Source organism: Mixophyes fleayi, chromosome 4, assembly GCF_038048845.1.
Source record: "Mixophyes fleayi isolate aMixFle1 chromosome 4, aMixFle1.hap1, whole genome shotgun sequence".
NCBI lineage: Eukaryota > Metazoa > Chordata > Amphibia > Anura > Limnodynastidae > Mixophyes > Mixophyes fleayi.
Genome location: NC_134405.1, coordinates 233,559,942 through 233,572,235, shown reverse-complemented (window position 1 = coordinate 233,572,235; position 12,294 = coordinate 233,559,942).

Sequence of the window (12,294 nt, the reverse complement as noted above, 5' to 3'; positions counted from 1 at the left end):
CATAATTTGGTGTAAACAACATGAACCCATGGATCCATCCTGCCTTGTGACCACAGTGCAGGCTGGTGGTGGTGGTGGTAGTGTAAGGGTATGGGGAATATTATCTAGTAACACATTAGGTCAATTAATACCAATTAAGTGTTGTTTAAATGCCACAGCCTTTTTTAGGGTGATCATGTGCATCTTTTTATGACTACCGATCTTCTAATGGCTACTTCCAGCAGGATGAGGTGTCATGCCACAAAGCACACGTTATCTCAAGCTGAGTCTCGGAACATGACACTGAGTTCAATGGACTTCAGTGGCTTCCACAGTCACCAGATCTTAATCCAATATAACATCTTTGGGATGTGGTTGAATGGGAGATTCACAGCATGAATGTGCAGTCTACTGCACACATTTTATGATGAGATTATGTCAACATGGACCAGAATATCTAAGGAATGTTAAATCTATGCCACAAAGAATTCTGGCAGTTTTGGGTGAAAAGGAAGGTCCAACCCAGTATTAATGAACCTAGTTTAAAGGTAAACTGGTGGAAGACATATGTGTAACAAAATGATAGTTTAAAGTCTGGTTTATTTACATGGTTAGTGTCTTTTCCCCACAGCTGCGGGCTCTGTCTGCAGTAAGAGCAGTCAAACAGAAGCAGCTTATGAGAACTCCCATTTAAAAAGAAGGTGGGAGTGTCACCAGCCCTTCAAGCTAGGGTTGTGGGAGGATTGTCGGTTATAAAATCCTGTTTGTGTCACTGTTCAAGATGACCAATGCTAGAAAAGCTGGCTGGTGTCTGGAGAGCTGGTCTTTGTAGTCTATGTAGTGTTTAGGGTCACAAGAAGCTGTATGGAATCTTTATGAAATCAAATACTTTACCAACCTGACATTAAAACTAAGGTAAAAGCAAAAAGTTGTTCATGTGTGTGTTTCACCAGAAGGGTGCTCTTGCCATAGGGTCTAAATATGTTCTTCTTATACTGCCCTTGCCATATTGAGACAGACACAATACACTGCATGATATGTACAATACAAATGTGGAATCTAAAGTCCCAGGAGAATGCACAGAAAAAAAGGATTCAGTTATACTCACTTGCTAATAATAAAGTCATTAATGAAAAAATATTTTTAAAAAAAAGTTTTTTCCCTTCATCCCCCCCCCATATTCATACATATATACTTACATACATAATACTCCAAGAGGGAATGCACTGAAATCACATCATTTAAACCGTGCACCGTCCATAAAAATAACAATAAATGCATAGATGTTCAGTGATATATATGAATATATGAATACTTGCATACATACTTACATACATACATATTATTTCAGCAATTAGCACATATATAATTGTAAGCAATTCAGAAAAATATAAAATCATAACAGATGTGAAAAATGAAAAAGCCAAGGGGGGGGTGAGAGTGAACAATAGGACACACTGTATACACGGGCTTCATATTGTTATAGTGTATTTATATTTGTATATAAGAATAATTACCACAGTCGATGGATTGATGTTGCACAGGTTTTTCTGTTATAATAGGGGCACTCTTTAGCTCACTCCTAATCTGTTATCAATTGAAATCATAATTCTTTATTAATCTTCATAGGGGCATATTCAATTGTCGGCGGGATTGCCGAAAATCCCGTGGTCCGCGCACGATTACCGTTATTACGGTAATCGTGCGCGGAAAAAGTGTTAATACGGTAAAATACTCGCTGGATTTCAGCTCGCAGCTCCCTGAGCCGCGAGCTGAAATCCAGCTAGATTTACCGTATTACTTGTAGTTGTTTTTCCGCACCGCGGAAAAACAACAATTGAATATGCCCCATAAAGTCTGATATGAATAATGTTTCCATCCACATGTATCCTTATAGTTGGCGAAATAAATAAAAATCATAGAAATAAGTGAAAATAGATAGAATGTGTGTTTAAAATGTTGTAAGTAAATAACAAGGGACCTCTTAGCTATAATGAAATATATGGTTGTTCTTTAATTATTCTTTTGTTGATTTATTTTATTACTTATTCAGTGACCATTGATACAAAAATATCTCACAGATGTATTAAATTCTTTTTTCAGAATATGACACATTCAAGATGTCTCCACATATTATTTATATTGTATTATAATTATGAGTGTCATATATCTGATTATTGTTAAATCAACAGTTCGATCAGCATGTGTTAAAGTAAAATGTCATATTCATAATAGCTGTCTTGATCAGATATGATTTTTCATAGTCATGCCATAGATATGATTCATAGATATCATAGTCATAGATATGATTTTTCATAGTCAGAGATTCTCCCTCAAGGGAGAATCTCTGCTTCAGTTATAGGAGTACCACTTATTTCCCCATTGATATGCTTTTTGTATTAACTGTTATTTGTTCAAATGCAGTTTTCCATTCTTGAACTATTATATTAATATGCAACAGTTTATACTTTCAAATAGATATTGTAACATACAGCAATTGAAAATTGCAACAAATTATATTGCGTTTACTTGGTGAGGTAGAGTCTAATTCATTCCTATTAGATCATCTGTAATTTATACATTCTCAATATCGTGGCTTTAATTCAGCCCGTTCCTGTAGGTGCGGTGGAATCTAATTCATTTTTGTATTGACCGACTGCAAAGGGACTTACATCTGAAGATGAATCAGGTTCTATGTGTAAAGAGTCGAGTTAGAGGGGACGGGCTTGAGTAGCACAAGTACATTAAATACGCACTTTACTTATTATGTATCTACTTGGAAATTCCCTAAGAACATTGGACTTTCCCATTTTATATATATCCACATGGGTCTGGTTTTCCAAGGGATGGGGGTGTAAGCTTTTGCAGGCTCAGTCCACCTAGTGATACTTTATTGGTCATAGGCATGTGCATACAGTGTCGGACTGGGGCATGAGGGGCCCACCGGGGGACTGGAATGGTAGGGGCCCACCAGAGGGGGTGTGGTCAATCACCGTAGAGGCGAGACCAGACACTAGAGGGGGGAGTGGTCAGCCCATGAAGGACATAGCTAACATAGTGTAGTATATCAAGAAATGTAGTGTATATAAAGAGTGCATAGTCTAGGCCCCGCTCCTTAGATCAGGACAAAGTCTTGCCCCACTAGAATCAGAACAGTTGGCAGCCTGTCCTGCTCTCTCCTACCTGTTCTTGCAGTGTTCACTACGTTTAGGGGTTGGCTAAAATATAGTCAAGCCAAGGTGTACCATTCAGATAACGGAGACAATATAAATATATAAATATATATATATTAATAATGGAACAAATAAATGTTCATATTATGCCACACAGTAGTGCCCCAGTTCAGCTTATGCCACATTGTTCAATTTATGCCACAATTCATAGTATTCCACAAAGTACTGCCCCCAAACCATATTGTGCAAAGAACATGCTACCCCCCCCCCCCCACCATGTAAAAAGGGAACATTGTCAAGTTAAAAAAAAAAAGGAAATAAAAAAATGACAATAAAATAAAGTAAACGTTACTTACCGCTGCTTCATCTCCTCTCTGTGGTCACCTTGGCAGGCTCCAACGTCATGACGTGTGCGACTCTTAACGGTGCAGTTGACTTGCGCTTTGCAAATTTGTGTCTCGGGTGTGCCCCACCTACATAGAAAAGGGCAGGGGCAGATTGTGAACTTAAAGTGGCCCTGGAAAAAGTGGCCTCATGTATGCGTAGCCAAATAAATGGCAGTCGGAGCCCAGTATGTGTGTGCACTCAATGTTAGTGTGTGCGCCTGCTGTATGTACCCGAGTATGTGTGTCCTGTTCTTGTCGCTTTCCTGACCTGTGGCTGCTGTTGTCTTTAGCTCAGTTGCTGCTTGTCTGGATCCAGGAATGTTGAGGGTCTTATCTGGAAAAAAAAAGGGGTACAAGAAAGTTAGAAAACTCCAACCAGCCCTTGGCCTTAAATAAATAGTACACACGTTTAATAACAGCCCCAACATTAAAATAATAGTATTCACTGTGATAAATAGATCTATTTCCCTCCAACCAGGCCCAACATTAAATTAATAGTATCTTCATTTAATAAATAAACCTACCTCCAAACAGGCCTAGCAATAAATAGCATTTAAGTTTAATAAATATAACCATTTCCCACAACCATCCCGGCATTAAATAATTCACATTCACATTTAATAAATAGCCCTGCTGCCCAAACTTAGCCCCATATTCAATTAATAGCCCCAAACCACCCCAACATTAAATTAACGGTGCTGCCACCTTATATTAAATTAATAGGCCCCGTTATTAAATTAAATTTCCCACCGTCACCCCACAAATAAAATAGCACACGTTAGCCACCACCTACCTCACACCCACATTACATTACTACAAGTCCCCTGCCCCCACCCCCCTTTTCACTTATAAGCCCCCCCTGTTCTCGCCCCATTTCACTTATAATAAGGACCCTTGCTCTCACCCCCATTTCACATAATAAGCCCCACTGCTCTCACCCCATTTTGTTTATAAGCGCCCCCTGCTCACTCCTATTTCACTTTAACAAACCCCCCTGTCCTCACCCCCTTTACATTGCCACAAGCCCCATTGCTCACACACACACACACACACACACACACACACACACACACACACACACTACCATACATTACCAACACACACATTACCAACACACACATTAGCCCATCAGCAAAGAGACCCTGAAAATCATTTTTATGGCAGCAGCTAGGAATTAGACTAATACTTGCTGATAACAGAGAGATATTGATAGGTAGGGCTGTAATATGTTTCTATACCTTCACCACCTCCAAGCAGAAACACCGGACTCCTGCTCCTCTGGGCGGCCGCGGCAAGATGAACTCCCCTGCTGAAAGTGAAAAATAACACTCTCTCTGCACCTGCGCGGTAGGGTTTGTTATCGAAGTGTCGCCGCCGCCATCGCAAGTGACATCTTCTCCATAAGCTCCGCCCCAACATCGGAGGGGGCGGAGCTTCGACGCAGCTGGGCCTGCCGGTGAATAGTCCGGCTGTCCGGCAGGCCAGTCCGAGGCTGTGTGCATATACTGTAGTCTGGTGTGTGTGTCTACATATGACAAGTACTATTTAGCCAGTGCGTGCTTGCACACAGATTCAACGTCTCTTGATATGCGCTTGGATTTGAATATGGTCTGAACTACGCTGCAGTTCTGTGCTTTTTTTTTTAAAACGCAGCATACGTGCAAGTTGAATTTGGACTTGAGTCAGGCCCTAATTGTCTCTCACAATGGAATGTAATAATCAAATGATGTTCATAAATTGCTCTATGACTTTAAACAAATCATCTAAGAATAGGGAAAGGTTACATTCGCAAAGGTAAAAAGTGGAATGGTTCTTCCCCACCTAAAGATAATCTACAATCTGGAGAATACCGTAATCCCTCAAGGGACATCTCACATAAGAATAGATTTGATGCTTTATGTGATCTAGGGACTATAGATGACTCTGACACATATGAGACAATCGGAGCCAGACCGAGAACTACTGAGGGAGAGTCTAGAGTTTTTAAAACTCCGGATAAATCTCTTGGTGGAAGAAATTTGAATTAACCAGATCAGCAGCATTTTTTAGGACAGGATCAGGTACCATCCACTTATGCACAAAAAGTAAACCAACAATTAAATCCAGCATTCAAAAGAAACAGAGATTTAGAGGGAGAGGTCGGAGAGGAGGAACCTCTAAATCGTACCAAAAATGTAAGGCTAGTATAAGTAGAAAGATTGTCTACAATTTTTTATCTAAGAACATTTCTTCACAAGAGCTTAAACTTTTGGAAAAAAGACTTAAATTCGCTCCCTCTTCTAAACCTAACCTGTTCGATCTGTGTATCGATTTAAATAGGTACATTAGAACGTCAAGTAGAAAAAGATATTTTTCAAAAAAAGCGATGAAAAGGTTAGATACGTTTGGTTTACCAATATTTTTGGATGAGAAAGACAGCCAAGCAATACAAGATTTAGAATCACTGTCCCTAGAGTCAAGTAAACCCGATACTTATGATATGGTTAAAATTTATGATATAGGTGTGGAAGGTATGGATAAAGTGAAATTGTTTAAGAACAAATCTAATTTCTATCCTCTGCAGTATAAAGGACCCTTTATAGAAAGCTTTTTTAAAAGCACAATGGAAGATTTTAGAATCCTCTGAACAAGCTGATAAGAAGCCATTAAAAGATAATCTTTCAATCAACGAGAGGAAAGCCCTAAACACTCTTATTTCTGACAAATAAATTACGATAAAATCTGCGGACAAAGGCGGAGGCCTAGTTATTCTAGATACATCTGAATATAGTAAGGACTTAATGAGACAATTGCCAAATACAGATTTCTATATAACATTGGATAGAGATCCCACTGATCAGTATCAAAAATAATTATGTTTATTGTTAGATGGAGCCCTCACCAATGGTGTCATAAATAAAGATACTTTTTATTTTTTGAATATTGTCTATCCGATTATTCCCACTTTTTATCAGTTACCAAAAATTCATAAAACACTTATTTCACCTCCTGGGCATCCTATTGTTTCAGGTGTTGGGTCTCTCACTAGTAATTTATTCCTTTTTGTTGACACTTATTTACAGGATTTTGTTCCTTTGTTAAAATCATACATAAAGGATACAACCAGTTTTGTACAATTGGTTCAATCAGTGGACTAGAAAGAATCATACCGCTTTATGACATGTGATGTGGAAGCACTATATTCCAACATCCCACATGCTATAGGTATAGAAGCAGTAGACTACTATTTGAAAAATAATAATACTGGTCTGGATCCTATTTTGTGTAATTTTATTTTGTCTGCTATCACATTTATTTTAGAACACAATTATTTTATTTTTGACAAAGTACAGGGTGATTCAAAAGTCGCAGTACACCCTTTTATTTCAAAAACTCTACAGGAAATTGGGAAACCTGAATACTCCAGTAAGGTATGGGTGACGTGGTCTATCTTTTACGGTATGTACCAAACATGGGCGTCATCTTGAAATCGGCCAATCGGCCCAATTCCTGTAGAGTTTTTGAAATAAAAGGGTGTACTGCGACTTTTGAATCACCCTGTATATTATTTACAGTCACGGGGGGCGGCCATGGGAACCAGGTTTGCCCCGAGTTATGCCAACCTCTTTATGGGTCTTTTTGAGGAACGTTATATATGGGGGTCTGGCTTAGGGGCGAACCTGGTTCTCTATGGCCGTTATATTGATGATTTAGTTTTTATTTGCGATGGTGATGAGGATTCCACTAATTTGTTTCTTTCGCATCTCAAGCACAATATTTTTGGCATTAAGTTTGTAGGTCATCAAGACCCGCATAATATCAACTTTCTTGATGTGACACTGTCGGTGAGGTCTAATAGAATTGACACAAAAACTTATACTAAAGAAGTTGACACCTTGAGTTATCTACACTATAGAAGTAATCATAATATGAAATGGAAGAACAATGTTCCGAGAGGACAGTTCCTATGTGTGAGGAGGAACTGCTCTCCATTAGAAGATTTCGATGAACAGGTTATGCGTCTTTATGTATCATTTGTACAACAAGGTTAACCACAATCTATATTAGACAAAGCTTTGAGAGAAGTGAGGTCTATTGATCAAGCTGATCTGTTGGTCCATAGTGTTAAAGGGGATCCTAGTGTTAGGAATTCTAAAAATAATTTCCGTGGTGTGATTGATAGGCCTATGATGTTTATTACACAGTATAACTCTTATGCATCTGAGATTAGGAAGATTATTAACAAGAATACATCTATTCTGGCCTACGATGATTTGATTGGTCAGTGTTTTGATAAAGGGAATAATGTAATTTTCCGTAGCGCAAAGAATTTGAAAGAAAAACTTTGCTTCTAGCCATTTTAATCAGACTAAAGAGGTATCAATAGATACTAAATGTTCCTCTAAGAATTGGTTAATGAATAGATTAGATGGTTGCTATAAGTGTGGACACCTACGTTGCTTAACATGTAGCTTTATTGCACAGAAATGTTATGATTTTATTTCCTATGTATCTGGTGAAAAATTCCTTATCAAGAATGTGGTCGATTGCCGATCCAGCTATGTTATATATGTTATTAATTGTGGATGCGGCAAACAGTATGTAGGTCATACAACTAGACCTTTTTACATACGTTTTCTTGAACATCGAAGAAACATTCTTAGGCAAGTGATGAGTCATACTCTTTCACACCATAATTTTTTGTGTCACAAGGGTGATATTAGTAAAATTAGGTGTAAAGTGATTAAATATATTGGGTCAACACATAGAGGGTGTGATCGATTCAACCGTCTTTGCAAGAGAGAAGCTTATTGGATCTTCAGACTCAAAACATTAATACCCCATGGTTTAAATGATACCATCGAACTTAATAACATCTAGTTCATATGTTTTTTGGTATGATTGATACTGTACAAGATATAATATACAATACTATCGTATGTTTATTTGATTATATTAAGATAATAGATGATTATTAAATAGTCTGTAACGATGAGTCTGAAGCCTATATGGTTAATTTAACATCTAAGTTCAGTAGGATGGATTTGTAGATATGATTATAATCTGTTCATTGAATATTGTGAGGACATCTATATACATTTATATTATTATTGGATTAATAGGTGTAGACCTATATTATCGAAAGTGTTTAATATCAATGTATGGATCTTCTTATTGTTGTTTCCCCCCCTCCTCCCCCTTATTTTGTATATGGGTCTCTGATTTTTTATGTATCCATGTAAATGAGTTTTACATTGGTCTTACTAAGTTTCTATGGGCCTTTTTGTGTAAATATGAATCTATCGATTATGGAGTATGATTCTAATCACAATGAATAAATAATTATGGTAAACACGTTTTTTTTTAAATTAAGAAGTTATCGGAAGGTGTACAAGATAAATATCTGTGATAGTAATAGTCACGTGACCGTCAGTCCTATTATGTCGAATTACAAGTCATATTAACACTATTTAAATGTGGCAGCTAAAGTATTTAATCATTCATTTCAATGATGGACATTGATATACTGCCCTTTTGAGCGTGGAACTAACAACTTTATGGACATTTTTCTGTACCGATATAGCGGTCATGTGATCTCCAATTGAATGGAAGCAGAATATAAAAGGTTACAATTATTTTGAATGTGATTCCCTTTTGATGAAACTGCCCATATTGGAGGCGGAGAAACGCATCAGGTAGACGTGGAAGGGTGTTTTAAATACACCAGCTGTTGCCGAGATCCTCCGTTTATATACGCTACAAACATTTCACTGCAGTGATCGGAGTTTGGACAGTATGACTTTTTCCACGGCCGTGGGTTTCATCGCTCTATAGCGACGTATGAGGATTTTTTGCATACAACTATTCAGTTCCAGCAAGGTATCGTATCTTACATCTATGGACTATGAGAATATTCTTTTTGCTCTTTATGTGCTAGGAGCATGACAGCTCCAATAGATTTTTCTTCCATTTGATGTTTGGATGTACACAGGATTTGGATTACGCTGAATACCAATTAAACTCTTGTGAGAGCTATAGCGGTGGACTACTCTCTAGAAAGTGTTTATATCAGCTGATTTCCGATGATCTACCATTGTGGAACTTAAGTATAATTATACACTATATGTTGGTTCTGTACAGCGGTTTTTGGAGCACCTTTAACATCTCTTTGGGTTCTATTCTTTAGCTCTTTACCACGTTAATATATTAATTTTATTTACAGTATTTTATGATATGTTTTAATAAATTTGACATATTATACACACCAGCGCTGCCATTCTTTTGTTTGCCTGCTCTATGACTATAAAGTATTAGGGTGTTGTATGCATAATTAGATCAAAATGAATTATATTGGATCTTTAGTAAAGAGTGTTGAAGTCGTATAATTGGATGAACGAAAGTATATTGGTTTAATATTGGTTTGCCGTGCGTATTGCGAAGCGTACGCCACGTGTTACGTGGCGTGGTGCGTTCGCACGGTAAAATACGCACGCACACACTCGCATTACAACAGTTAGTTATTTATATAATTTCATATTGGTTCTGTTACACTGTAATTCAGGAGCAGATAGTATTCGGTTTATTATTAGTCTATATATATATATATATATATATATATATATATATATATATATATATATGTATGTATAGTGATTATATGTACATTGTAGTGTTATTAAAGGTTTAGGTTATAGGAAAGGTGTCATGCCTGATATCATATTGAAGCCCTAATCATCAGCAGTTGTCCGGTGCAGTCGGCGAAGAGATCACACATTGCATACTTTAGTTATTGATATTAGAGAGTAAACCTTTGTATGATGATGGCTATGAAAGGAGCAGACCCCCTGGAGAGAAGACCCCCACCTTTGGATTCCTTAGATTGAATCAACCTATTACCTGTCTTGCCTGGACCCACCCAACGTCTAGACCTATAGAAACAATCTACGTCATCTCTATTGTTCACAATGAAACACTGACTGTATATATATTCATAGCTGTGCATCCAGACCTCAGTCAACTCTGACACAGTATTCTGAACAGAATACTGTCCATCGGGTCCCGTGGGTGCGCAGCGTGCGCAAGCGATTGCATTGGTATGTACTTATCTTTTGGTATTGGCTGTGCTGTACTGTACTTTATCATAATATAATAATGTATTGAAATTGTTGACTATTTACATCTGCTAAAATAAATCACTTTGTGCTTTGGACACACATTCAATTGATTGGGCAATGCTTATTTTAAAACGATAGAATTACTTTAATAAGAGTATCTAAAATCCCATAGAGAATCATATAGTGTAAAATTGGTGGAAGTGTCATGAAATGTATATTCAAAAAGTAAATTAATCATAATATCCATCAGTATGGGAACATTTCATATTCAGTGAGTGTTAAGCTGCTGTATAATAAAATAGATCATACCATCTGGAAAATAAAATTTCTAAAAAATTAAATAACATGTTCAGGGGCTCCACAGTAGCTGAAGAGGGTATTTAGAATGTACCTGATATTTAAGTTCAGGTATATCAGAGAAGAGGGCTATTATGATGGATAACTTTACAGTATATATAAAAATATAAAACATATATATAATTACATATATAGATATATGTGTGTTTAAAATATATATGCATAAGACACATAGCAAGGTATACAATTTAAAAAGGGAATAAATTACAAAAGGGATAATTGAAAAGCGGGTAGACACAATTGCATCAATAGTGAAACGGTTTTTAGCTGATAAATCCAATATGTCTTTCTATGAAAAAGTATTTTCTGTCTATCGCCCCCACTATTATTAGAAAGTATTGTTTTAATTACTATCACTGCCAGTCCATTAGTATCTCTCTTATGTATTTCAGAGTAATTATTAGACACATTGATTAAAATTGTTTCTGTATATTTAATAGATATTCTGTTTAATGATGGTGAAGTCTGACCTACACAATGTAGGTAACATGGGCACTCTAGTAAGTAAATAATATAGAATACTGGTAATATTATTGTGAGTCTTAGTAGCATATTCGATTCTTCAGATTCCCCGCCGCGTTAAAACTATTACCGTTATTATGGTAATAGTAAGCTGGATTTCAGCTTGTGGCTAAGGGAGCTGCGAGCTGAAATCCAGCGTGATAACTACAGTAATAACGGTTTTTACGCGCACTATTACCGTAATAACGGTAATAGTGTGCGGAGCTCAAGATTTTGGGCGTTTCCGCCGACAATTGAATATGCCCCTTATAGTCTTTATTATTGCTTCTGCCTCATTTCCATTTAGAATTTAACCCCACTGTTAGTCTCTTAGAAGGTCTGTCCTCTTCATCCTACTCTGCTTCCATCAGACATAATCAGCATTTGCACTCTACCTCCCTCTCTTTCTCTTCTCTACAACCTTCTCCTCTGCTCTCTATTGCATCTATTCCCTCACCCCTGGTATCCCTTAGTACTACCTTCTTCATCCCTGTCCTCTCTGCTCCCTGCAGAATAAGCTGCTTACCCTCACCTATAAAGCCCTATTTCATGCCTCCCTTTCCTATGTCCCTGACTATGTTAAGCAATACTCCCCTGTTCGCGTCTCCTAACACCACCTCACACTCCCGCCTGCAGGACATCATCCGCACTGCTCCCCACCTTTGGAACTGCTTGTACCACCTGACCAAGCTCTATTGCAACCTATAATCTTTTACGTTCTCACTCAAAACTCGCCTGTTCAGTTCTGTTTACCCCTCACAATCTTTAGACAACGCTCCACCTGCCCATTTCACTCATTTCCCA